Source organism: Rhinopithecus roxellana, chromosome 8 (genome assembly GCF_007565055.1).
Source record: "Rhinopithecus roxellana isolate Shanxi Qingling chromosome 8, ASM756505v1, whole genome shotgun sequence".
Classification (NCBI taxonomy): domain Eukaryota; kingdom Metazoa; phylum Chordata; class Mammalia; order Primates; family Cercopithecidae; genus Rhinopithecus; species Rhinopithecus roxellana.
Genome location: NC_044556.1, coordinates 68919935 through 68944253, shown reverse-complemented (window position 1 = coordinate 68944253; position 24319 = coordinate 68919935).

Sequence of the window (24319 nt, the reverse complement as noted above, 5' to 3'; positions counted from 1 at the left end):
CTAAAAGACTGAAGACAAGATCTGACTGAAGCCACAGTTTAGGGACAGAACCCTGTTTAATTCACCCAACTCAACAAGGTGATTTGAAGAATTTGATCAGAATTGACCGATATTCCATAAAATGCTACACAGTATTCATACAAAACTTGATTCAGTTAAATCCTCTGAACTAATGAGTTGTAACTACCTCCTAAAAATAGGTTATAAAGCTTGATGAGTATAAAATAAAGCATAATAAAAGAATGTTTTCCAGCTGAAAAGTAATCCAAGAATAGAGCTCTACTTATCTTAACAGCATCCCGAGATAACTACTGTATTATATGTTTATAATGCATAAACAATTGTTAAAATATATTTTATATACTAGTTTTTTAAAAGTATTCCAAAATGACATAACATAATGTACAGTGTTCTACAACTTACCTTTTCACCTAACAACATGTTACTGACATCTGTCCTTGACAGTTTATACAGTATATTCATTCATTTTAATTGATATATCCAATCAACTCCCTTAATTTTTTGCCAACCAGATAGGTAGAAAATGGCAACATATACTTTTTTAAATTTTACATGTCTTTTGCCATTGAGGTTGAGCATAATTTTCAAATGTTTGCTAGACATTTGCATTTCTTCTGAGAATTATATTTTATATCTTTTGCCCATTTTTTGTTAGTTACATTTTTCTCATTAACTTAAAGGCATTCTTTGAATAATAGATAGTAACCCTTTTTTTCTGTCATGTATAATTCAAATATTTTGTCCCAATCTGTCACTTCTTCTTTAACTTTTTTTTTTTTATGAAGTCAAATCTGTCAGGTTTTCCTTAATGGCCTCTGGATTTCTCACCTTGTTTACAAAGACCTTCTAACCTAAGATTATTTTTATTAATTTATATTTCATTCTGATACTAGTATAGATTTGATTTTTATGTTTAGATCTTTATTCCATCTGGAATTTACTTTTGTGTATAGTATGAGTCCAGATGGAGAGCCAGTTGTCCCAATACCATTTACTGAACAGTCTCTATTTAGACACTCATTTGAAATGCCTCCATATTATCTGTTAAATTCCTCTATATTCTTAGTTCTGCTTCTGGGCTCTAGCCCTTTTGATTAGTTGATTTCTGTAGCACAACACTTGTGTATTAGATTTCTTAGGATGTGTAGCTTGTTTGGTAACTACTACACAAGTCTTCTCTCAAACTTCTTTTATGACTACTGTCATGTATTTCCCTTCCAAATGAATTTTTTTTTTTTTTAAATGGAGTCTCACTCTGTTGCCCAGGCTAGAGTGCAGTGGCACAATCTTGGCTCACTGCAACCTCCACCTCCAGGTTCAAGCAATTTTGGCTAATTTTTGCATTTTTTTTTTTTTTTAGTACAGATGGGTTTCACCTTGTTGGCCAGGTTGGTCTCGAACTCCTGACCTGAAGTGATCCACCTGCCTCAGCCTCCCAAAAGTGCTAGAATTACAGGCGTGAGCCACAGCCTGGCCCAAATGAACTTCAGAATAGGCTGCTTAAGTTCTATTAAAAATCCCATTGCATTTCAATTGATAAAAACTGAGTGAAATGTTACATCTTAAATTCATCTGATTTAAAGCACAATCAATGTTTCATAAAATAAAATCACACATTTTACAATCCTTTTACAAATTAAACTATTATAATAACTAGGATATACTAGTTATTATATTTTTTATGTCATATTATTTTTGTTATGTCATATCAAAACTTTCAGGGGATACAAATGGAACCACTTCCTTTTGATTAACTGTTCAGTCCACCAAACAGTAGCCTACTCTATGCTAGAAAACTCTAGTATGTTATGAGAATACAGAGATACATGTGGCATGATCTTTGTCCTTGAAAACTTACAACCTAGTTAAGAAAATAAAACATATATATATATATATACACACACACACATACATATAAGGCATATTGATTAATGCATATTGATACAAGGCAGCATATTGATTCCAGCTTATGAGGAATCAAATGAGTTACTGTAGAAAATAAGAGCACTAAGAGCACAAAGGCAGGAGAGTCAAGGCAGAGAAGTTAGAGTCTCTCTCTTATTTTACAAAAGAGAACGTTTAAGGCCCAGACATTTCAAATCACAGAGCCAAGTAGACAGAAAACATCAGGTCTGCTGATTCTCATCCCACTGACTTGTCTACCACATCAAATAAAACTCACACTTATCAGTGTCAGTACTCACAAACTGGTTTTTCAAAATCAGTTAAAAAAAAAAAAAAAAGAAAAGATTGCATTCAGATAACTCCATTACAGGGATTTCTTTTCATCTATATGACATCAAATACCAGATATTAATGATGTTTCACTTTTCAACCAGTGGTTTTGACATTAGAACATATAGCCTATATCTAGGTAATAAAATGGGAGGGTTTTTTTTTTTTTTTTTTTTTTTTGCCCCTTTACACAATTCATCCCGTTCTCATATTTTAAAGCCCTCAGGTAACAAACCCTAAGACCCACAGGAATCTTTACACCAGCAGAGAAGAGATTTATAAAACTCAACATCAAATCTACTTTTGATTTTCCCTTGAGTTTGTTTCTGTCAATGTTAGGCAGGTAACACATTTCAGCTTTTAAGCCATGGAGTGATTTTTTTTAGAAAAAAAAAAAGTGCACTCACAGCTTTAATCTTATATTTCTATGCATATCGAGTTAAATGTTGTAAAACTATCAATTCTGTCAAAACCTAGCAAATAGAAAACAAGACACCATGCAATCTTAATGTCCAAACTGACTAGTGATTATCAGAAATTAAATGTGCAGGAATTCCAAATCTTTTTTGATTTGAGATGTCTAGATAACTTTTGTTTTTCCATAATTGTATGAGGTTTCTACATAGTATTTAAGAATCAATTATATTGCAATTGATGTAATTAACTCTAATAATCCATTAAAAGTCAGTAGGAGGGCTATTCAAGTCAATAGAAAAGAAGGAGTATATTATGAAGGTGTTATTAACCTATACAGAATTTTACCAGACATTTTCTTTTCTTACATAATAAATACACAGTGGTTAGGAAGGCTGTCATTATAATTTAATGTGAACAATAGTCCATCACTTCTTTTCCTATGCAACTCTTAACTAATTCCATGTACCACGCACAAGTAAAATGAAACCTTTTCTAATCAGAGTACAGTCATATCAATCATCCATTACTCCATGATTAAAGAAGAGGTCCTTTCCCAGCTAAGTGGAAGAGAATTGGTTACCAGCAGAAGTTTCAGGCCCACCTTCTCTTTCAGTTGACAAGTCTCAGTTTCTGATGGCTGTCTGTACTTTGCAATTAATAAAAGCAAAAATGCCATCCAGAAAGTTCTGTTTAGAATACTCTGGCAACCATTAAATTGCCACTGAAAGCATGACTACATGTTGCCTTGAACATCAAGTGAATGTTTGAGCATTCCGATCTTTTGAATTAAGGGAGATACAAGCTAGTCACCTTGACAGCATTCCACAGGTCTACTCTACTTCCTCAGGAGTCCTGTTTGGCTCTAGCTATGTACCTCACAGACATCTAAAACAGTGAGCCTCAGTAGAGCTAACCCTACTGGGATTCCAGGTGGCAGAGCAAGTTCAAGGGTCTCAGCTCACTTCTCATTCTTTCTCCATTATTCCCAGTACAACAAGATGGAAATAAAAGTCAGGAGAGCACAATTAAATCACACATCACCAAATGGGCTGTCCTTCTCTGAAAGAACTTTCACCTCGCCCCAGTTCCCAGTTGTGCTTTTCCAATCTGATAATGAACAAAAATGTACTCTAATATTTGCATGAAAGAACACTTCATTCATAGTCTTATCCACTTATCCTACTATAGACTTCATTAGGAATACAGACTGTGTTAGCTTCTGCTGGTTTCACATATATATCATGGTAACTAGCCCTAGCTATGTGGACAGCAAGCATTATCAGGAATAATAACACTTCCACACAAAGAACAGCCATGCCTGAAAGAGTTATAGAGCCACAAGGGTTGCAGGGGAAAGAACACCATCCCTGGACTCAGAAGGTGGGATGAGTACAGGCTCTGCCACAAATTGGCACATACTGCCACAAACAGGATCGAAAGAATATCATTCTTCTGCCTCAGCCTCTGTACAATGGGTGGAGAAAGAACTCGCATCATAGGCCTGTTATTAAATTAGCCCCATTAAATCTGGATTAAATTAGACAAACATGTAAAATAAGCCTTACAAGAAGTCATGAAACATTACACAAACCTGGGATTGTGTTTGTGCTTATAGCATTATTCAAAGTCACAATAAGTTCTTAAAGCCAAGGGAGAAACGGATAAAACAGCAGTTCTCAAACTTCAGTGCACACGAGATTCACCTCGGGTTTCATTTCAAAGTACACATGCCTGTTTCCCAGGTGAGGCCGATTCGAACTACAGGCTGAGAGACACTGGGATAAGGGATAGGCTGAAAATTGATTCCTATGCATTCATCAGATAGTTTAAGTACTAGGAAGCCTTAGAGGATACAAATAATTACAAGATACTGCTCAAATGTCAGGCAACTCCGGCTCTACATTAGAGAGATGACAAATATCCAGAAATAGATAAAATATAAAGCTCTGGGTGCCAAAGCAGAAAAGCAGCCAATGAGTAACACCTCTTCTAGTTTCCCCCTTGAACCAGAACCTAGAAGAGGCTTCATATTCCCCGAAAGGAAATTCTGGTTCACTCTTAATCCTAGATAAAGTATACACTGTCAGTGCTTTCTGGTCCCTTAGGCATGAACCTCACTCCTAGGCCTCAAGAGTCAATGTGAGTACTAGAAGTCTCAGCCAGGAATCAGGGAGAGAGTGTGGACCCCATCCTCTCTCCTGGAAAACCAGGCCTCACCATGAAGTGGCATCTCTCTCACTCAGAAAGTTCATCTCTGATATTGAACAAAGAACCGTTTTCATTCTGGAGAACTCCTGTTTTCTGAGGCCTAGGTGCAAACTGAATAAACCAACCACAGGCCTGGGCAGTCACAGTGACTAGCACATGAGACTCGCCCTCTGAAGGATCCACTTTGAATCTCCTCCCTACGGCTAGTCCCCGAGAGAGCATTTGGGCACAGCAAAGCTGTGGCTTCAAAGTCACAGTAACTTTCTACATGCCTGAGAGGAGATAGAGAATGTCACCTTCCTTTCTTCTGAAACTCCCACTGTCCCTTTGTACAGGTTCAAGAACACAGAGAAAGGAGACCTGGTCCAAGAGACAAGAGGCCTGGGTTGCCTGTCTGCCCTACCAATAACAGGCTAGGAAACCATCTCTCTTTCTTTTGCCACATCCTTTTCTAAGGAGGAAAATTCAGGAGATTAGCATCTACTCCAACTACTTCATAAGATGAAAAACTCTTTTGAAAAAGTAAAACATGGCCGTGTGCAGTGGCTCATGCCTGTAATCTTAGCACTTTGGGAGGCCAAGGCAGGTGGATCACCTGAGGAATTGGAGACCAGCATGATCAACGAGGAGAAACCCTGTCTCTACTAAAAATACAAAAAAAATTAGCCGGGCATGGTGGCACATGCCTGCAATCCCAGCTACTCGGGAGGCTGAGGCAGGAGAATCACTTGAATCCAGGAGGCAGAGGTTGTGGTGAGCCGAGATTGCTCCATTGTACTCCAGCCTGAGCAACAAGAGCGAAACTCAGACTCAAAAAAAAAAAAAGGAAAAGGAAAACATGTTCCTGAGATATAAGAAATTAATATCAAACCCAAAGTACAATAGTCAACCTTGGAAATATCCAGTTTGATTATGAACATTGTGCCTCAATTCTCTAGATAATGTTTTGTGGCTTTGCTTTGGAAGTATAGGCTGGTCCTCTGATAAGTCACCAACACTAATTCCTTTACAGATAAAGACATGCAAGACTAGGTTACTGGAATTCTCTATGTCTTTCTCTCTCTCTCTCTCTCTCTCTCTCTCTCTCTCTCTCTCTCTCCCTCTCTTCATCTCTCTATCTCTCTCTCCAGGCCTACAAAAGCTTGAAGTGCTATTGCTCTGGCCAGCACTCTCCCACCCCCAGCCTCCACCTGCCCACACAGATCTGGAGGCACCCAAGAACATATGACCCCAATCGCATTCATGTGACACCTTTGTTCAGCGCCAAATTCACTTGAGAGGGGAAAAAAATACCTCAACCAGGAAATACATCTTTTACAGCTATTTCATCCTCCCCTCACGTGGCGCTGGAATATCGCTTTAAAGAACATTCTTGTGGCATTTCCAGTTCTTTTCCTTTAGGACTGCAAACAGGAGTAGCCTATCCAAGGGGAAACTGCTCCCCAGCAGAGCCGTTCTTCAAAGGGGACTTCTTCAGGCAGGAAAAGGGAACGTCTGATACTGGAGCTGAATAAACAGACTCATCAAGCTGAGTGCCAGATTGGAAATCCAGGCGCTGAAACATGAGGCCTTCCAGCCGCACACCTCACGCATGCTATGGCTCTGTCTCTCTCCTCTCTTTCCTTCTCTCTCTGTCTTTTTTCTTCCATTCTGTAATCTTCTTCACTCAAGTGACTTAGTGGTCCTGGGCATACAACCATCGTTTTTCACAACTATTAACTGACTAATCTAATCAGCTCCAGAGGTTTCAAAGGCCATTTTTGAATTACAGACTCTTCTACCATCTCTACTCATGCAGCTCACTCTGTCTCTCAACACTCACATCTCCCCACAGCCAACAACCTTCCTCAGAGTAGCTCCTTTTAGGGCAGGGCAGATTATTCACACACACAATGTTTCAAACCCTGGGTGTGTGGCTGGTAGAATCCTAGAGCTTGATGGAAACTCCAAAGGTGTGTGTGTGTGTGCGTGTGTGCGTGTGCGTGTGTGTATGTGTGTGTGTTTCTTCAGGAAAAACTACAAATTTGTAATTTCAGAAAGATCGTAGTCTACCCTGGACCTTGAAAGAGTTCATCCCCATTTACAGGTTGGTTCAGTGGCTCACAGTCTAGAGTAGAAGTGCTTCCAAATAATTAAACTAAGTTTTTACTATAATTAGTTATTCTACTTGAATAGCTGCTCACACCAAATTCCAAGCCACAGGTCATAGCAGGCTTAAGCTTAGAAACCGTAATTTATATTGTCCATACTGGAAAATTTCAGTTTTTCTTTTAAATTTTAAACAATTATGCCAGTAAATGTTGTGATTATTCAGATAATCTGGACATTAGTTTTAGTTGTTATCTATACCAGCAATCCCCAACCTTTTTGGTACCAGGGACTGGTTTTGTGGAAGACAATTTTCCCACAGACCAGGGTCGGGGGATGGTTTCAGGATGATTCAAGCACGTTAGAGTTATTGTGCACTTTATTATTGTTACATTGTAATATGTAATGAAATAATTATATAACTCACCATAATTAGAATCGGTGGGAGCCTGAACTTGTTTTCTTGCAACTAAATAGTCCCATCTGGAGATGATGGGAGACAGTGATGGATCATCAGGCATTAGCTTCTCATAAGGAGCATGCAACTTAGATCCCTCACATATGCAGTTCATGATAGGGTTTGAGCTCCTATGAGAATCTAATGCCACCACTGATCTGACAGGAGGCAGAGCTCAGGCAGTAATGCGAGTGATGGGGAGCAGCTGAAAATACAGAAGAAGCTTTGCTTGCTGGCCCACCACTCCCTACCTGCTCTGCAGGCCCAGATCCTACCAGGTCACAGACCAGGGGTTGGGGACACCTGTTCTATATTATACATCTATCCATACTAACTCACGTAGACAAAGACAATTCCCTGTGAATTTCCCACCTCACAATTTCAGTCCCATTAGGATTTTTTTTCAAATATCCAAAACAGGCAGAGGGGTTCACATTTAACATTTTGTTCTTAATATCTAAACCCTTTCCTAGATATTTCCTTGAGGAAAAATTATTGGATGATAAATGTCTTGGGGAAGGTTTGTAAAACTGTATAGCAACTAATTTAAAAATGAAAAACCAGCTCTGCAATTTACTTAGTTTCTATCCATAATTGACTGCTGGCTCATTCGTTATTATACTTTGTGACTATCCCATATAAAATGTCACTTTAATGAGCCTTATAAACCTAAGTTCCAACAGAAACAACAATAACAAAGAGTCAAGATGAAAAGAATGGTTAAGTAAATATCTGGTCAGTAAGGATCGCTGAGCTCCAAAGCATTTTAATTTTTTTTCCCCATAATAAATGCTTAACCTCAACGATTCAGCCATATCCCACTCTCGTCAATATTTGTGCATAGAAATTTGTCTTTTAAAACACAAGCTGAGCCTCACACTGTGATTCACATTTTCAGAAAGTTTGTTTATTCAGAATTTTTTTTAGTAATTGCTGTGGAGTAATCATAAAGACAATCCAGTTGTCCTTGTTGTTGTTAACCAGCAACAACAAATGTCCAAAGTAACCATGAATTTATAAATTTATTTTAATACTTCCTTAGACCTGTGCGTGTCTATCTTTGGAGAAAGAGGAAAAACTCTAACTCAGCCACCCAGAGGCTGTCTGACAACACCTGGGTATTTGGCAATAATTCACAAAAAATAGATTTTTCATTTTTTAAACGATTTTTATATAGGCACTGTCATCCAATAATTACCTGTCAAACTAAGAAGAATAAAGGTCACTGACTCTTTTTAATCATGAGGACTCTAAAATGCACCTCCTCTCCATTTGACGTGCATAGATTAGGTTCTCCATTGTGCAACCATCGGCACAAACATCACCTTAGACATGCAAGAGGGACAAGGTGGGAGACGTTCATTTCAGTTACCTTTGCCCAGGCTTTATTTGTTCTGCAGATAAAAAACTTTGGACTTCTTTACCCAACCAGTCATCTTGCACAAACAGTAAACTCCCTCAAAATTTTCTGTTCCCATGGGACCCTTGAGAAAACAAAATGAAAAAAAAAAAAAAAAGCATGATTGAAATCTACTTTCTTCGGTCAACATCCTAACATTGAGCAATTTCTTCACATCTTAAAAGGGACTGTCCTGGCGTCAGAGTAAGAGTTAGTGAACTCCCTATTGATCAAATAACTGGAACCAGTAGTAACCAGAGTTAGAATTCTGAGATTACAAACACTTGTTCCGTAACCATTTCCCGTTCCTCCCCAGAGCATCATGAGGACCTTATTCATGTTCAGTTCACCTTTGGAAAGCAGTGGTTTCTAAATTTTTAGATCACATATCATAAAAATTTTCGAGCATGTCCATGCTATGTATTTTTATTTATAAATTACATATGTATTACTCTATTCTATGCATCAAAAACACATGCACCAAAAAAAAATCTAAATTTAAGATGAAACAAAACATTGAAATAAATAGAAGGTTAAATATATTCTTTCTGTACACCAATGGATCATTTTGGAATGTTCATGAGGTTGGATACCCTAAATCTGAGCCCACTGCTTTAAGAAATGCAGTGAGCTGTCATTCTCCCAAATCCAATCACCACTTTGGCCTAATCAAAAACCTATTTTCAAGAAAATATCTGCTATTAGTCATTATCATCTTCTGTGAAAAAGGACCCATCATTATAGTGAGGCTTCCAGCAGTATCTGCATTTTAAGTGTATGTCTAATTATGAGAAGAAAGCTTTATTTTCTTTTCATGTAATGTCAAGGATGCCAAAATAATTCACAATATTTGGAGGATTGAAAATGTTTCCTGGTGGCCCTGATCTTGGACAAGTTGGGAAGCTCCCCATCAATGTACATACCTGCATATAAAGTGGCAGCAGCAAACTTAGTAATTACAAAGGTTTTAAGCAAACTTAGTAAACAAAAAGGTTTTAAGAACAGCAAATTGGTTAGAAAAGGTAAGGTTAACATGTTGGGTAGGAAATTTTTCTGAGTTGACGAGTTAGATAAAGACTTTCATTAATTCAATTAAAAAATCATTTTTGTCCCAAATAATCAACCACAAGCACTTGCATAGCTCAAGTACTTACATTTTTCATGAATTTATGAAAATAATTTTCCCAGGGGAAAAGATGAGCGATACTCTAAATTATTTTCATCTTAGTGGATATGAAGTTGAAAATTTTTTTAGAAGTCTGAATTATCCATCAAACATATGCATTGATCCAATTCACCAAGTAACCGCAAAATAGTCTACTTGACTCTAACTTATAAAAACAGAAGGAAAGTGGAGAGTGGAAAGAGCTGATCAGCTGTTGAGAAGTGTCTCTTATGTATGTATGGGTACATATACTACACATACACATATATATGTAAACACATACATGTAAATTTGTATGTACGGAGAAGCTCCTGCCATTCAGTTTACCATCTAGTTGGGCAAATTGCATACCCATGAAAAATTATAAAGTGATTTATCAGCAGGCACAAAATAATACAGCATAAAACATATCAAACATCTATGTGCTGGCAGAAAAGAGTGGCATATAATTAAAATCTGATTATTATAAATTTCCAGAGAAAAATGGGGGCAAACATTTCAGAAAAATAAATTGGCATGATAAATGGAAAGAAGTTTAATGTAGCAAATCACACCCTGAGGACACGGGTTTCACTAGTGTGAGAAAAGGACCCATGCGGAAAAAGTATGAGCTATGAAATTAAAGTTAATGGATTGATAAAGGACAATTGATATGACAAGCCAAATTTTAGTTTTGCTTGAAACATCCAGGTAAGTAAGGCAACATTCATATTGTTGTTGTTGTTGTTTTCCTTAAAATATCCCATAATTTCCTTTTATGCTATGTAAGACAGCATAAAGATACCAACATAAGAAGACACAAAATAATACTAACCTCATGTCAGGGAACGGAACTTGACATGTGTGCACAAGAATTGTGCATGCTCTTGGACCTGTTCAACCTTTGACCTTTGTTTCTGAAATATCAAGGTATCTCTTGTGTCATCGTGAACCTCCTCACCTGGCCCCCCAAAGTTGTACCACTGAATGGACATAAACTATGCCAGAAACGATAAGACCTGAGATGTGCTGAACACCACCAATTCTTCTGTCAACATTCCTGTCCTGAAATCTCCTTTCACTTAACAAACTTAGATCACTTTGTGTTTATGGCACAAGAGAGAAGAAAGTGGAGGCAAATAAGCAATTACTTCTCTCCAAAAGATAATTCTCAGAGGGAAACTGATACCACCTGTCTAGTTTATCATGCACTGTCTGGGTTCACTTTTTTCTTTGTCATTGTCACAAGCTTCTCCACCTGCGTATTACCCAAACTGCTAACAAGAACAGAAGCTCATCTGGAGCAAAATCTGACTTTTCAATTTCTTTTATATTCCCTATTATGAGTCAACGAATTCAGTTTCAGCCCCCATGCACATCAGGAACTCAACATGCTTGTTAAGCAAGAGGTGAACACCCCAGTTTTGCTCAGACTGTGTTTTAAAGAATGCATTAAAAAAAGAATTCATGAATGAATCAGCTCATCAAGGTGATCATCAAGTTATGGATCAGATACCCACAAATTTCACTCAGTTTGGTTATGGAAAAAGTCAAAACGACCAAACCACAAATGACCAGAATAGATGTTTTGCACGTTTCATAACTAGACTTAATATTGAAATGTATTGCAAAGCAGTTGATTGTGAAAACTGTCAAGTCAAAGCTAATTAAACTAGATTTTAACCTCCATAAACCAAGGGGAGTGTGCCCGTTTTGTCAACACGTTGCACCAGCACATAGAATAGTGTCTGCCACACAGTGGGTGCTTATGGCAGCTTCGCATTAAGATGAACACATCAATTCTTTCCCTAGTTGAATATACAAATTATTCCCTTCTTGTGATACCGAATCTATTTGTCCAACTACTGGATCCTGGGTTCTCCCACGATTGCTTTGGCATATACAAGAGGGAAGAAGTGATCTGTATGACTTGCAAGGCTAGGTTTAAGAATTTTTGCAACTTCCACCTGGATTTCTTGGAACACTTGCTTTGAGCAAGTCTGTCACAAGAGAAGCAGCCTGATTACCAAGAGACCAGAAAGTTTGCTAACCACGTGGAGAGAGAGAGAGAGAGAGAGAGAGAGAGATTCCTGACTAGCCCAATGCCAGACGTATGAGTGAAGAAACACTTAGATGGCTCCCGTCTCAGCTACAATCTGACTACAACCAAATGAGAGACAAGAACTGCCCACAGGAGTCCATCAGTCCCAAAAACCATGATTGTTAGTAATAAATTGTTTCATTAAGTCACTAGATTTAGGGTAGCTTATTACACAGCTATAGATAACTGAAACAGTGTTAAATGTTTATTGAATAAGTAAATGGATTGATGAAAGAAAGCCACTTAGAATAAAGGGTTCCCAAAAGAACCCAGTGAAATCCATTAAATAAATTATTTAGGTGATGTCAACAACAGTAAAGACTATCAGAAAATTGGACAACTCTGTGGGTAATTAAGGCCAAGAGGAAATCTGCTACAGAATAGAGAAAGTAATTTTTTTGAGAGTGGAATTTTCCAAATTCACTAACCATCTTGACCATATTCATTAGATGATTGCTCAGTGCCCTACTTCCCTTTCCACAAAGTAAACTCACGATTGCATTTCAGCCATGATCCTAGGTACAAAGGAGAAGAAAACATATTAACCAAGAAGGAACATGGGGAACCAGGGAAAATAGACTTTGGGGAGCCTGATCTTTCTATGAAGACTCTCACTCTTCTCTCTCTTCCTTTAATTTTGTAGAAGAGACTTTGTGCTAGGTAATACTGTGTAAAGCAACTAAATATAGCCAGAGATCAGGGTGGGTGGGAATGGAAACAAGAGGCTAAATGTTGGACACTAGCAGCTCTTACCTCATCACATCCCCCATAATTGTGCCATTATGCACACAGAGCTCTTCAGCTGGGTATGGTCACCATTTCGTAATGATAAGAAGATCAGTTAATGACCTGATCCACATCTTTCATTGTTTTGATGGTTTCAAATAAGTCTGAGTCACTCTACCATCATTCTTACCACAGGCACAATTGCTTTTCTTTTTTCTTTTTTGTTTTTTTGGTGAGGAAAATAAACATCAAGAGGATGTATTTAATCTTCCTTGGTGTTTTAACTTTGTGCCTTTTCAGATGAAACCACATCAGGGTCTGGTCCTCTCTTTTCTGAGTATCCATTTATTATGGCAGAATAAGTCATTTTCAGTGCACAAACCCCCCGTACCTCCTTCTCAATTACAGAATACTCCCCACCCTGCCCCAACATGAATACACAAACTCCCCATTCCCAAAGAGATTCCAATTTTGTCAGAGCCCAAATGTTGTGTTCAAAAGAGGTGCTCTTGCAATCACTGGAAGATGGAAAAGGAAAAGACATTTTTCAGTAGCCACAGGCGGGTTTGTAGGCATTGGCAGATGGCACATGGAATAAAATATAGAAGTGCTTTGACTAACTCTACACAATCAACTTCACAATGCAGTTTAAAACAAAAAAGACATGATTGACAGTCTCCATGGATCCACTAAACCGACCATCATGAAATTTTTAAAATTTGTTTGTACAAACAGGATCCAGAGGAAGCTCAGGGTCACCTGTTGGGCAAGCAGCCCTTCATGGTCACTCTGAGCAGGCAAGGGAGCAAAATGGCTTTAACAGAATTTAGGGCAGTCATTAAGAAGAATTATCAGATTTGATGGACAAAGTTCTTGAAATCTAGCTTCAACACATGGGAAAATCTTATTTCCTATTGAATCTACTGTCATTTTATTCAAATCAATTCAAAATGATTTATTGTCTGGTATTGTCTGGCACTGAGGATGGAGAATTGTAAGATCTGTCCTCAAGGAGCTTTCCAGAGTAATGGGTTATGGAAGTATGACACCTGAATTTCCCGTAAGAAGGATAAGGACCACGTGTGCCAGGCATTTTTTGTTGTTGTTGCTGAGACTCAGTAAGTGCCATCTCTGACCCTAAGCTCCTCCCATATCACAAGGACTGAAAGCCTGGAAACTACATTTCCCAGGCTCTCTTGCCCATGGAGTTCTTGGTATAATCTTCCATTGAGAGGTGCTCTTGCAATCACTAGAAAATGGAAGAGAAAAAGACATTTTTCAGTAGCTACAAGTGGGTTTGTTACGCATTGCAGATAGCAGACATGGGGCTATGTGTCAGCTTCTGAGCAATCTTCTGAGAATCATTCACTTCAGTGCTGTAGGCAGCTAAGACCATTGGTGGCAACTTGGCTTCCCAAGGATTCCAACACTTCATATTTCCTGGAGATTGACCTTCACTCCCAGCCCTCCCAGTGATTTCGTAAAACCTCTAATTCCATATGTTGTATTCCTTCCTAAGGTACTAAAATACTTAGAGAATATTAGTCAGAATGGAATAGATATATTTCAGTCATAAACACCCTCCCAACTCTGAATAGAATAACAAAGTTATTCTTTGTTCGGGACATAGGCTGATTGGCTTCCCATCTTGTACCTAAGATCTCTGTGGAAGAGGAAGACAGTACATAGAGAAAGCATCCTAGAATAAAGGTGACACAGTACTTCTACTCACATTCCATTACAAAAAAAAATAAAAATGAACTGGTCTCAAGGCCCCAATTAAATTGTAAAGAAGGGTGAGACTATGGTCTTCCTCTGTGCCCAGAGGGAGGAAATGGTGTGATGAACACATTGCATCTTATCAGGTTTCTATTTTTTTTAATTAAATCTGATGGTTATATTTGATACTAAATGCTGTGTCCTGTAACAAAATTCTAAAATATGTGGCATAGACTTCATAGTCTAGTAGTGTTTCTAGAAACAGTTATAATAGACTGGATGGCTGGAGATCCATATCATGGAGTGGAAAAACACTTGGCAACATTGTTGCATTTGGTAACCTGAAAGACCACATGACTCTTGAGCTTGTAGGTGAAAAATAACATATGTTGGTTGCTATTGACTGCTTTTGGGAACACAGCAAAACAATAAGAGGCTATCAGGAAATAATTAACTGGTTTTTGAGCAGATAAAAAGGACAAGCATCTACTTCTGGAGCTCCCTTTTGATATCAACTTCTGTATTAGTCAGGGAAAGTAATGTTCACTGCCATAACAAAACAATCACCAAAAGCTCAATGGCTTAACATCTAAAAGTTTATTTCTTACTCACAAAAAGTCTAATCTGGATATTCCTCTGAAAAGGGATTCAGCAATCCAGATTTCTTTCATGTTATGGTTCTATGTCTTCTGGCATCAGGGTTATCCTGGCATTATCCAGTCAGAAGATGAAGAGAGGGAAAGGAGAGAGAGAGAGAGAGAGAGAGAGAGAGAGAGAGAGAGAGAGAGAGAGAGAGAGAGAGAGAGACTGAGAGAGAGAGATTGTCTCTCTGGCTGAGCAATTGTTTCCTAGACGGAACTCTACACTGTGGAAGGAGAGGAGGATAAATCTTCATTGGTCAGCTAGCCATTTCTGCATTGGACTCTGAAGTTTTCTTTTTGTTTCTTTTTTGCTGCCATGTAATTTATTTTCCCCACTTTAATAATACGGTTTCCTCCATTTCTTTCCAACTTCTCTTCCTTTTTCTTTTGACATGCACTTTCCCTTTCATCTCTTATTTGATCTTGCTTGCTTTTCTCTTTTATTTTACTGCTAATAAAATTAACTATAGCATCCTACTCTCTACTCTGAGTAACTTCTAAGCATGAGGTCGAGAGAAAAAGATGGGGCTGTCATCTTGTGGGAGGAAGTTACTTTAGTACTTTTTCCTGCAACTCAAATACCGTCTGATTCTGACTGTTAGGAGTGATAGGCATTGGAAGGCAGACGTCAAAACAAATCTACATGACAAATAAGATATTTGCAAGAATGTTGATGTTTTTTATGCTTCCATGATCCAAGTTCTTCAGTTTTTCAGGTTTCATGCTGGCTTTGGAGTAAAAGTTTCCAGTGTTGAGTTATTTTCTCTTTATTCAATTATTAATAGGGACCACTCGTTACTGCTGGATGAGAATGGCAAATGTGATTGAAATCATTTTCAACTCTTTAACAACACAATTATAATATTTAGACACTTTTCTTTCATTTATAGATGTAACTCCTATCCATCTTTAGTTTGGGGAAAGAAATACACATTTTTTAAATGTGAGATTTGAGTATTTTATCATATGCAAATGCCACATCCCCCATAAGAAGCAACCAGCACAAGTAACTATTTCTTCCCTACAAGCTACCTCACCCTATACTTCACTTTTTGGTTTAGGACAGAAGAATAAGGCTTTACTTCCTACCCTTTCAAAGTATTCCCCACGTTGAGTCCAGGATCAGTCTGCTCAGAAATTTGAGTTTTCCAAAATGGAGGTTCTTCAAAGAATTAAAAATAAACCTTCAATATAATCCAGCAATTCCCCTACTGGTATATATCCAAGAAAATAAAATCAGCATCTCAAAGAGATACCTACACTCCCATGTTCATGACAGCATTATTCACAATAACCAGGATATAGAAAAAACCTAATTGCCTATTGACAGATAAATAAATTGTGTGATATTTACACATATATATACATACATATATATGCATATATATACATATGTGTATATATGCATATGTATGTATACATACATGCATATGTATGTATGTATATACTGGAATACGATTTGGCCTTTAAGAGGAAGGAAATCCTGTCATTTGTGACAACATAGATGAACTTGGAGAACATTATGTTAAATGAAATAAGTCAAACACAGAAGGAAAAATATTAAATTATCTCACTTATATGGGGAATCTAAAAGAGTTGAATTCATAGAGGCAGAGTAGAGTAGCAGTTCTTGGGGACAAAGGGGTAAGGGAAATGGAGAGATGTTGGTCAAAAGATACAAAGTTTCAGTTATGCAGGATGAAAAAGTTCTAGAGACCTAATGTATATCACAGGGACTGTAGTTTATAATACTGTATTGTATACTTGAAATTTGCTAAGAGAGTAGATCTTAAGTGTTCTCACTGCGCACAAAAATGGTGACTATGTGAAGACATGCTTATATTAATTATCTTGATTTTAAAATCAACTCACTATGTATATGTATATCAAAACCTCACACTGTGCATCTTTTTTTTTTTTTTTTTTTTTTTTTTTTTTTTTTTTTTTTTTTTTTTTTTGAGGCGGAGTCTTGCTCTGTCGCCCAGGCTGGAGTGCAGTGGCCAGATCTCAGCTCACTGCAAGCTCCGCCTCCCGGGTTCCCGCCATTCTCCTGCCTCAGCCTCCCAAGTAGCTGGGACTACAGGCGCCCGCCACCTCGCCCGGCTAGTTTTTTGTATTTTTAGTAGAGACGGGGTTTCACTGTGTTCACCAGGATGGTCTCGATCTCCTGACCTTGTGATCCGCCCGTCTCGGCCTCCCAAAGTGCTGGGATTACAGGCTTGAGCCACCGCGCCCGGCATTGTGCATCTTAAAAATATACAATTTCAATTTTTAAAAAGAAATTTGAGTTTTCTAGCTTGAATTAAATCTATGTTGAGCAAGACTCAACCCTCTCAATTTCACTTCATTATTTGGCAAAGGGTCCTAGTAAAGTCACAGCATCCAGCACCTTTCTATTTCTGTGGATTTTTTTCCTCTTTTCTGGTGGAATATTGACATGACATTAGAAACCTGGAAACTTGACAAGCTTCTAGAAGCACTTTTGAGAATACGAGCACTGTTTTGTACATTCGGGGCAGCAAAAATAATACCAATACATAATATTTTTTATAATCTTTATATGTTTGTCAGACATTGTGCAAGTATTGTCCCATTTAATACTCTTAAAGTGTTAAGAGGCAACTATTATTATCATCCTTTTAAAAAAGTATTTTATTATACTTTAAGTTCTGGGATACATGTGCAGAACGTGCAGGTTTGTTACATAGGTATACACGTGCCAGGTGGTTTGCTGCACCCATCAACCTGTCATCTACGTTAGGTGTTTCTCTTAATGCTATCCCCCCCCACCCCCCACCGCCTGACAGGCCCCGGTGTGTGATGTTCCCCTCTCTGTGTCCATGTGTTCTCATTGTTCAACTCCCACTTATGAGTGAGAACATGTGGTGTTTGGTTTACTGTTCTTGTGCTAGTTTGCTGAGAATGATGGTTTCCAGCTTCATCTATGTCCCTGCAAAGGACATGAACTCATCCTTTTATGGCTGCATAGTATTCCATGGTGTATATGTGCCACATTTTCTTTATCCAGGTTATCATTATGGGCATTTGGGTTGGTTCCAAGTCTTTGCTATTATGAACAGTGCTGCAATAAACATATGTGTGCATGTGTTTTTATAGTAGAATGATTTATAATCCTTCTTATTCTGTAGATTAAGAAACTGAGGCTTGGAGAAAGTAAGTCAAGAAGATATGGCTCTTAAATACTGCCTTGAGAACTTCAACTTGACTCTATTTGACTAGAAAGCCTGTAACTTAACCACTCCATTTCCAGTCTATTTCCATAAAAATGACCCAAAGAGTTTGCATAATTATGATGGGAGTTGGACAAAGTCAATCAGCAGAAAAGAAGAAAAAATTGCAAATTCTTGTGGAAATGAATCATAGCAATAAATAATTACCAACATTTCTTGAGTACTTACTGTATGCCAGGCAGTATTCTAAAGCCTTCGACTGGACTAACTCATGGAATCCTCACAATGACCCTAAGAGCAATGTGGTGCTGAGAAGAATGTATATTCTGTTGATTTGGGGTGGAGAGTTCTGTAGATGTCTATTAGGTCCGCTTGGTGCAGAGATGAGTTCAATTCCTGGATATCCTTGTTAACTTTCTGTCTCATTGATCTGTCTAATGTTGACAGTGGGGAGTTGAAGTCTCCCATTATCATTGTATGGGAGTCTAAGTCTCTTTGTAAGTCTCTAAGGACTTGCTTTATGAATCTGGGTGCTCCTGTATTGAGTGCATATATATTTAAGATAGTTAGCTCTTCCTGTTGAATTGATCCCTTTACCATTATGTAATGGCCTTCTTTGTCTCTTTTGATCTTTGATGGTTTAAAGTCTGTTTTATCAGAGACTAGGATTGCAATCTGTTTTTTTGTTCTCCATTTGCTTGGTAGATCTTCCTCCATCCCTTTATTTTGAGCCTATATGTGTCTCTGCATGTGAGATGGGTCTCCTGAATTCAGCAAACTGATGGCTCTTGCCTCTTTATCCAATTTTCCAGTATAAGTCTTTTAATTGGAACATTTAGTCCATTTACATTTAAGGTTAATATTCTTATGTGTGAACTTGATCCTGTCATTGTGATATTAACTGGTTATTTTGCTTGTTAGTTGATGCAGTTTCTTCCTAGCATCGATGGTCTTTACATTTTGGCATGTTTTTGCAATGGCTGGTACCTTTCTATGTTTAGTGCTTCCTTCAGGGTCTCTTGTAGGGCAGGCCTGGTGGTGACAAAATCTCTAAGCATTTGCTTGTCTGTAAAGGATTTTATTTCTCCTTCACTTATGAAACTTAGTTTGGCTGGATATGAAATTCTGGGTTATTCCAAAATTGACCACATAGTTGGAAGTAAAGCACTCCTCAGCAAATGTAAAAGAGCAGAAATTATAACAAACTGTCTCTCAGATCACAGTGCAATCAAACTAGAACTCAGGACAAAGAAAATCAATCAAAACCGCTCAACTACATGGAAACTGAACAACCTGCTCCTCAATGACTACTGGGTACATAACGAAATGAAGGCAGAAATAAAGATGTTCTTTGAAACCAATGAGAACAAAGATACAACATACCAGAATCTCTGGGACACATTTAAAGCAGTGTGTAGAGGGAAATTTATAGCACTAAATGCCCACAAGAGGAAGCTGGAAAGATCTAAAATTGACACCCTAGCATCACAATTAAAAGAACTAGAGAAGCAAGAGCAAACACATTCAAAAGCTAGCAGAAGGCAAGAAATAACTAAGATCAGAGCAGAACTGAAGGAGATAGACACACAAAAAACCCTCCAAAAAATCGATGAATCCAGGAGCTGGTTTTTTGAAAAGATCAACAATGACCCTAAGAGCTAAGTCCTATTATCTTTCTCTTTTTTTCAGGTAAAATTGAGGCACAGAGAAATTAAGTTACAGGATCACACAACTAGCCATAAAGTAATTGAAATAAGAGCCTCATGAACCTATTTGTCACCCATGGAGATAAAAATGGACAAACTGGAAATATAACTATTGTAAGTTCTTCAGCATGGCTTACCTTCTGTGATTTGCTCACATGGTCAAAACCGTCCTTAGGTAACAAGCATGCCATGCTCTGGCCCAACCTCTGTCCTCATCTGAATGTAGGAAGCTTTGGATGATGTCTGCGTATCCTCAGAACAGTCTCCTAACCATTCCTCTCTCAACCAGACCCGGAGGCATCCAGTGCCAAGGAGCTCTTCTGTCCTATTGAAAGCAGAGAATGGTTCTCTCTGAAATAAGTACAAAGAGCAAGCAAATTTAGTCAGTTTATGCAAAACACAAAATGGCATCTGCCATCTGGAAAAACACACTAAAGCCGTGAGCCGTCAAGCCCCTTTCATGACTTTGGCATGTAAAATCAACATTTTTTTTAAGTCTGAAAGGTCCATGTGAACTTCCAGCTTCATTAAATGTAATTCACCCTGCCCCCCAACCCCGATTACTGTTGCTGACATCCACTCACCCATCACACATAGTTCCCCATTTTAAAAAATTAGATACGTAAGTAGATAGATAGACAGATGATAGATAGATAGATAGATAGATAGATAGATAGATAGATAGATAGATAGATAGACAGATATTTTTTACTAAGTGGTGAAAAGGTCTCTGAGAGATAGGCTTACCAACAAAGGATTTTTAAAGAAAATAATAAAGAAATATCCTTTATAATTACCTTCTTTTTCACGTTTAAAATGGTTTAAACAAATAAACTTGCCTTTGTGTTGCCTATATAAACTTGGAAACTAGTTTGTCACTGACATTGCAGAGGCCCAAGATTGGGGGTTGATACTGCTGGTGTCTCTGTGATCACAAACTCCTGATCTTGCCACCATCTGCACCAACCTCAAGGAGTTCAAGACAGATGAGAACAAGAAGGGCTGCTTAGGTTTTGCCTTAGTGCCAGGCTAAGTAAGCAGGGCATCCAGGCAGAAATATGTCCAGCAGACAGGAACAAAAATAAGGTAAGATGCTGTCAATGCTTCGTTAAGAGTTATGTTTAGGACGGGCGCGGTGGCTCAAGCCTGTAATCCCAGCACTTTGGGAGGCCAAGACGGGCGGATCACGAGGTCAGGAGATTGAGACCATCCTCGCTATCACGGTGAAACCCCGTCTCTACTAAAAAATACAAAAAACTAGCCAGGCGAGCTGGCGGGCGCTTGTAGTCCCAGTGACTCAGGAGGCTGAGGCAGGAGAATGGCATAAACCCGGGAGGTGGAGCTTGCAGCAAGCTGAGATCTGTCCACTGCACTCCAGCCTGGGCGACAGAGCGAGACTCCGTCTTAAAAAAAAAAAAAAAAAAAAAAAAAAAAAAAAAAAAAAAAAAAAGAGTTATGTTTAAATGGGAAGGAATTGAGACCTGAAAAGTCACTGATGCAGTGTCAGGGGAGGGCTGATCAAACCAAACGCACTGAGAAGGAACAGAATCACCACTGAGGATGAAGTTATCCATGGTCTTCGAATCAAGGAGTCTGGGGCACGGTCAGAAATAGTGATCAAGACAAGAACACTGGACCAAAACACAAGGAACAGTAGCTAACGTGCAATAAGGGATTCCCATGGCCTAGCTACTTTACATCCATTAGATCATTGAGTGTCACAACAATTATAGGAGGAAAGTACGGTGCATATGAGAAAACTGGAGGCCAGAGAGGTTAGGTCACACTGCTAGAGGAGGTGTTTAGATTTAAATGCAGATAGTCTGATTTCAGAGTTTATCCCTATAACCATCACATTTTACTGCCCAGCATATGTATGTACAACCCAAGACTAGAAAGATATACACCATAGGCTGCTTTCTCCTGGTGACAGAATAACAGGTAACTTTTATTTTATCCAATGTATTACTCTGTATTTCCATATTCCCTTTTTTATAATCAGAACTTTTCAAAGGTTACTGGGATAAGAAACTAAAACTTGCTTAATGGAAAAAAGAAACAGAAACTTCATGAATGAAGAAAACTTGGTTTTCTTAGGAGCAGAAAACCATATAAGGCCAGAGGTTGGTGTCAGGATCTGAATAGTACCTAGGATTAGTGCTGGTGCTGTTCAGAAAAGAGTCTGCTGCTGTCTCTTTCCATGTCAATCCCATTCCAAGGCCGAGGATCTGTTCCCCAGGTCAGATAATTGGGAGTAGGGGAGGGATTGTGGGGGGCCAGGATGAGGAACGGTTCATTTCTCCAGGACTGATCTGATCAGAGCATCAGATTCTCCACTTCTTTTCTTAGTCAGCACAATCTATCTATGTGTATTTGATCGTGACTGTCTCATTCCATCATCCTCTGCCACATTTAGAATTGCCTGGTGACACTTGCGTCAAAATGACTAGTCTTTTGATCATTTCTTTCCCTTTCAGATTTAGGGAGATGTGCTGAAGTCTTCCAGAAGTGAGCATGCTGCTCTAATAGAAACAGATGTGAGTTTGGAATCCACCGGACCTCACTTAAACCCTTAGCTCTGTTGCTTATCAGCTGTATGACCATGGACAATTTATTTCACCTCTTTGATCCTCAGTTTCCTCATCCGTAAAATGCAAGATGCTAGGAGGATTGGACTGGCAATATAAATTGTTGTTGTTGTTGTTGTTGTTGTTGTTGTTATCAGCAACAGTAATAACATTAGATACTATCACTCATGAGTTGCAGCAGAAAACCCATTCCTGCCACTCCTGGATGGTTGCCAAGTTGCTGCAGAAATGATGTGACAATGGACTCCAATATATTATTGAAGTGACATTCTCCAACTCCAGGGCCCGAGGAGCTTGCTGCTATCACAGAAGCTCCTTTAGGCCAGTCTTTTGAGTGTCACTTACACCAGTTTGGAAGTAATCTGCTTGCTCGCCCTTCCAGCAAAGGATGTCATGATCAGCTAATGGAAAGTGACAAGAAGGGATATAATGAATGAGAGGGAGTTAAAGTTTGGGATAAAAAAAGAGCCTTGTTCTTTTGGGGAATGCACAATGCTAAGCATACCATGTTAAATCGTGCGTGTCAAATAATGGACTAATTAAGAATCTTCATCCATTTTTTTCACATCTCATTTTTGTTGTCCTTTGAAAGATGTATTTTCAAATTAGCTCTTAGCTCTTTAAATAAGTACCAACAGGAAATAAAAAGACACCTTGTCTATCAGAGAAGCAAATGATAAACTGAAAAGAAAATACATGGGAAAGGAGATGGAGGTTTTGTGGGAGATGCTGAGAAGTTTTTATCATCATAGCAGCAACTTCTTGAATAATGGAATTTAATAACATATAATAAACTATGATCCAGGAGAACTCTGATTCAATCCCACTAATTGTTTGAGCCAGTGAAAGGAAGGCAAAGTTTACCATGCCAACATGCTGCTAATGCCACTGAACACCGCGGGGAACAGACAATTGTTCCCAGCTGCCTACCTCCTCACACAGAGGGGGCACATGGTCCCTGCCCCAAACACCGAGCTGAATCTCCAACTTTCAATGACAATCCTAGTTCTAGGACCTTAAAGTCACAGAAATGTAATTTTTGCAATCAACAAACTATTGTATTAAGCAGAGAATGGAGGGGTAACTAGATACAAAGCCCCCAATTAGATTATAAAGAATAATAGCCAATATGCTTTCAGGCTAATGCCAAAAAGTACAAAAACCTATTATAAATTTAATTGTGCACATGATCATAAGCACTATTTTTCTACTTACATAGTTTTGCTGTATTAAGGTAGACTCCAAATAAACACTTTTTTTCATTGTTATTGAAAAGGGTGCTTTTTTTCTTTTCACTTTGGATCATTTGACCAATGTCAAAAAATAGGAAGGTATAATTAAGAAAAAAAAAATATTTTTCCTGTCTTTACTCAGTTTTTATTTAAGTATAAAAATTAAGAAAAGGAATTGAGGCAATTATTTGGATAATACAAGTCTCTCCTAAAAGATGAGGTTTCTAATGAAAATATATTATTTTCACCTGAATTATTCAGATAATGCCCTTAGTTTTCTACTTTATTTTATAGGTGTGGGTCTGTCTGTTGATAAAAAAAATCCTTTGTAATCATCTTAAGTGATTCTTTAGGTTTTTACGACAATTAAATATATAGGGGTTTTGGTACATAAATCTTATATACCTCAGGAATAAACCATCTAAAACTCTACAGAACATTTTGCA